Source organism: Oncorhynchus masou, unplaced genomic scaffold (genome assembly GCF_036934945.1).
Source record: "Oncorhynchus masou masou isolate Uvic2021 unplaced genomic scaffold, UVic_Omas_1.1 unplaced_scaffold_696, whole genome shotgun sequence".
Lineage (NCBI taxonomy): Eukaryota > Metazoa > Chordata > Actinopteri > Salmoniformes > Salmonidae > Oncorhynchus > Oncorhynchus masou.
The window spans coordinates 22273-27500 of record NW_027013417.1 but is presented as its reverse complement, the minus strand read 5'-3'; positions in this window follow the sequence as shown (position 1 = coordinate 27500).

Below are 5228 nucleotides of genomic sequence, written 5' to 3'. Positions count from 1 at the left end.
AGAAAACATACCAGTCAGGATTGGGTTAGGGTGGAGAGGATAGAAGGAGAAAACATACCAGTCAGGATTGGGTTAGGGTGGAGAGGATAGAAGGAGAAAACATACCAGTCAGGATTGGGTTAGGGTGGAGAGAGAAGGAGAAAACATACCAGTCAGGATTGGGTTAGGGTGGAGAGGATAGAAGGAGAAAACATACCAGTCAGGATTGGGTTAGGGTGGAGAGGATAGAAGGAGAAAGCATTCCAGTCAGGGTTGGGTTAGGGTGGAGAGGATAGAAGGAGAAAACATACTAGTCAGGATTGGGTTAGGGTGGAGAGAGAAGGAGAAAACATACCAGTCAGGATTGGGTTAGGGTGGAGAGGATAGAAGGAGAAAACATACCAGTCAGGATTGGGTTAGGGTGGAGAGGATAGAAGGAGAAAACATACCAGTCAGGATTGGGTTAGGGTGGAGAGAGAAGGAGAAAACATACCAGTCAGGATTGGGTTAGGGTGGAGAGAGGAGAAAACATACCAGTCAGGGTTGGGTTAGGGTGGAGAGAGAAGGAGAAAACATACCAGTCAGGATTGGGTTAGGGTGGAGAGAGAAGGAGAAAACATACCAGTCAGGATTGGGTTAGGGTGGAGAGGATAGGAGAAAACATACCAGTCACGATTGGGTTAGGGTGGAGAGGATAGAAGGAGAAAACATACCAGTCAGGATTGGGTTAGGGTGGAGAGAGAAGGAGAAAACATACCAGTCAGGATTGGGTTAGGGTGGAGAGAGAAGGAGAAAACATACCAGTCAGGATTGGGTTAGGGTGGAGAGGATAGAAGGAGAAAACATACCAGTCAGGATTGGGTTAGGGTGGAGAGGATAGAAGGAGAAAACATACCAGTCAGGATTGGGTTAGGGTGGAGAGAGAAGGAGAAAACATACCAGTCAGGATTGGGTTAGGGTGGAGAGAGAAGGAGAAAACATACCAGTCAGGATTGGGTTAGGGTGGAGAGGATAGAAGGAGAAAACATACCAGTCAGGATTGGGTTAGGGTGGAGAGGATAGAAGGAGAAAGCATACCAGTCAGGGTTGGGTTAGGGTGGAGAGGATAGAAGGAGAAAACATACCAGTCAGGATTGGGTTAGGGTGGAGAGAGAAGGAGAAAACATACCAGTCAGGATTGGGTTAGGGTGGAGAGAGAAGGAGAAAACATACCAGTCAGGATTGGGTTAGGGTGGAGAGAGAAGGAGAAAACATACCAGTCAGGATTGGGTTAGGGTGGAGAGAGAAGGAGAAAACATACCAGTCAGGATTGGGTTAGGGTGGAGAGGATAGAAGGAGAAAACATACCAGTCAGGATTGGGTTAGGGTGGAGAGGATAGAAGGAGAAAACATACCAGTCAGGATTGGGTTAGGGTGGAGAGAGAAGGAGAAAACATACCAGTCAGGATTGGGTTAGGGTGGAGATAGAAGGAGAAAACATACCAGTCAGGATTGGGTTAGGGTGGAGAGGATAGAAGGAGAAAACATACCAGTCAGGATTGGGTTAGGGTGGAGAGGATAGAAGGAGAAAGCATACCAGTCAGGGTTGGGTTAGGGTGGAGAGGATAGAAGGAGAAAACATACCAGTCAGGATTGGGTTAGGGTGGAGAGAGAAGGAGAAAACATACCAGTCAGGATTGGGTTAGGGTGGAGAGAGAAGGAGAAAACATACCAGTCAGGGTTGGGTTTGGGTGGAGAGGGTTTGAATGATTTAACAGGAACACACTCAACAAGCCTCTGGGGAATCTCCTTCAGTACTTCATGTAGTTATTTTAATCAAGCTACAGGGCCTTCAGACAGTATTCACACCCCTTGACTTAATCCACATGTTGTTGTGTTACAACCTCAATTCAAAATGGATTAAATGTATTTTTCTCTCTCACCCATCTACACACAATACCCCATAATGACAAAGTGAAAACATGCTTTTAGAAATCTTAGCAAATTTATTGAAATTGAAATGCATAAATACGTTATTTACATATAGAAGCACCTTTGACAGTGATTACAGCTGTGAGTCTTTCTGGGTTTCTGAGAGCAATTCCACACCTGGATTGTGCAACATTTACCCATAATTCTTGAAGCTCTTCAAATTGGTTGTTGATCATTGCTAGACAACCATTTCCAGGTTTTGCCGTAGATTTTCAAGTATATTTAAGCCAAATCTGTAACTCGGCCACTCGGGAACATTCACTGTCTTCTTGGTCAGCAACTCCAGTGTAGATTTGGCCTTGTGTTTTAGGTTATTGTCCTGCTGAAAGGTGAATTCATCTCCCAGTGTCTGGTGGAAAGCAGACGGAACCAGGTTTTCCTCTAGAATTGTGTGCTTAGTTCCATTACATGTATTTTTTATCCTGAAAAAATCTCCCCAGTCCTTAACGTTTACAAGCATATCCATAAAATGACGCAGCCATCACTATGCTCTGTCAGCCATCACTATGCTCTGTCAGCCATCACTATGCTCTGTCAGCCATCACTATGCTCTGTCAGCCACCACTATGCTCTGTTAGCCATCACTATGCTCTGTCAGCCATCACTATGCTGTCAGCCATCACTATGCTCTATCAGCCATCACTATGCTCTGTCAGCCACCACTATGCTCTATCAGCCATCACTATGCTCTGTCAGCCATCACTATGCTCTGTCAGCCATCACTATGCTCTGTCAGCCATCACTATGCTCTACAGTCAATCACAGATTACAAAAAGAAAACCAGCCCAGTCACGGACCAGGATGCCTTGCTCACAGGCAGACTAAATAACTTTTTTGCCCGCTTTGAGGACAATACAGTGCCACTGACACGGCCCGCAACCAAAACATGTGGACTCTCCTTCACTGCAGCCGAGGTGAGTAAAACATTTAAACGTGTTAACCCTCGCAAGGCTGCAGGCCCAGACGGCATCCCCAGCCGCGGCATCAGAGCATGCGCAGACCAGCTGGCTGGAGTGTTTACGGACATATTCAATCAATCCCTATCCCAGTCTGCTGTTCCCACATGCTTCAAGAGGGCCACCATTGTTCCTGTTCCCAAGAAACCTAAGGTAACTGAGATAAACGACTACCGCCCCGTAGTACTCACTTCCGTCATCATGAAGTGCTTTGAGAGATTAGTCAAGGACCATATCACCTCCACCCTACCTGACACCCTAGACCCATTCCAATTTGATTCTCGCCCAAATATGTCCACAGACGATGCAATCTCAACCACACTGCACACGGCCCTAACCCACCTAACCCATCTGGACAAGAGGAATACCTATGTGAGAATGCTGTTCATCGACTACAGCTCAGCATTTAACACCATAGTACCCTCCAAACTCGTCATCAAGCTCGAGACCCTGGGTCTCGACCCTGCCCTGTGCAACTGGGTACTGGACTTCCTGACGGGCCGCCCCAGGTGGTGAGGGTAGGTAACAACATCTCCACCCCGCTGATCCTCAACACTGGGGCCCCACAAGGGTGCGTTCTGAGCCCTCTCCTGTACTCCCTGTTCACCCACGACTGCGTGGCCACGCACGACTCCAACTCAATCATCAAGTTTGCGGGCGACACAACAGTAGTAGGCTTGGCATGATGACTCCTTGCTGTCCCCAGTCGACCTGGTCGTGCTGCTGCTCCAGTTTCAACTGTTCACCGGACGTGCTACCTGTCCCAGACCTGGTGTTTTCAACTCTCTAGAGACAGCAGGAGTGGTAGAGATACTCTTAATTATCGGCTATGAAAAGCCAACTGACATTTACTCATTAGGTGCTGACCTGTTGCACCCTCGACAACCACTGTGGTTATTATTATTTGACCATGCTGGTCATTTATTAACATTTGAACATCTTGGCCATGTTCTGTTATAATCTCCACCCAGCACAGCCAGAAGAGGACTGGCCACCCCTCATAGCCTGGTTCCTTTCTAGGTTTCTTCCTAGGTTTTGGCCTTTCTAGAGAGGTTTTCCTAGCCACCGTGCTTATTCACCTGCATCGCTTGCTGTTTAGGGTTTTAGGCTGGGTTTCTGTACAGCACTTTGTGGCAGGGTAGCCTAGTGGTTAGAGTGTTGGACTAGTAACCGAAAGGTTGCAAGTTCATATCCCTGAGCTGACAAGGTACAAATCTGTCATTCTGCCCCTGAACAGGCAGTTAACTCACTGTTCCTAGACCGTCATTGTAAATAAGAATTTGTTCTTAACTGACTTCCCTAGTTAAATGAAGGTTAAAAAAATCAGCTGATCTAAGAAGGGCTATATAAATAAATTTGATTTGAACACACACCTGTGTTAACAAGAGAATCACTGACATGATGTCAGCTGGTCCTTTTGTGGCAGGGCTGAAATTCAGTGGAAATGTTTGCATGGCAAAGTGGGACTTTGCAATTAATTTAAATTCATCTGATCACTCTTCATAACATTCTGGAGTATATGCAAATTGCCATCATACAAACTGAGGCAGCAGACTTTGTGAAAAGTAATATTTTGTTCATTCTCAAACTGTTGGATTAAAAATCCTACAATGTGATTTTCTGGAATTTTTTTCCTCATTCTGTCAGTCAAAGTTGAAGTGTACCTATGATGAAAATTACAGGCCTCTCTCATCTTTTTAAGTGGGAGAACTTGCACAATTGGTGGCTGACTAAATACTTTTTGCCCCACTGTTGATATGTCTATAAGAGCTATACAACGAGATATATATGTCTATAAGAGCTATATAGCTCTCTGGGGCTCATGTGTCTTAGAGTATTGGAGTGGTAAGAGTAAACCCATCCAACTCTAATGAAAAAACTGAGCAGTTCGATCCAGTTTAATGGAAGCAAGGCCAGCTGTTTTGAATGACTTATTTCTTTGTGTGTATCAGTATCAAACTGAAAGGGTATTATTGACGATGCTGAGCAGGATAGAGGACAAAGGTTTCCATATGTCAGCAATCAGCGTCGTGTCCTGTCGGGGAGATACTACCTGAAGTTGTCAAAGAAGATTTGAACCACGTACTTTTATTCCCATTAACAAATGTAGTTATAGTGTGTCCTTCACAATCTAGGTCTCTAATCTCAGAAGGCAAGTGTTTGGATGGTGTGTGTGTGTGGGGGGGGGGGGGACTGTGCCCCCATGAACATCCCCTCAGGCCATGGATCTGCCTCATGCTTCAAGTCAATAAATAAACTAAATAATAATAAATAAATAATGAACTAATTTTCCAAGCTGCCAACAGCAGATGCTTCAAGTCC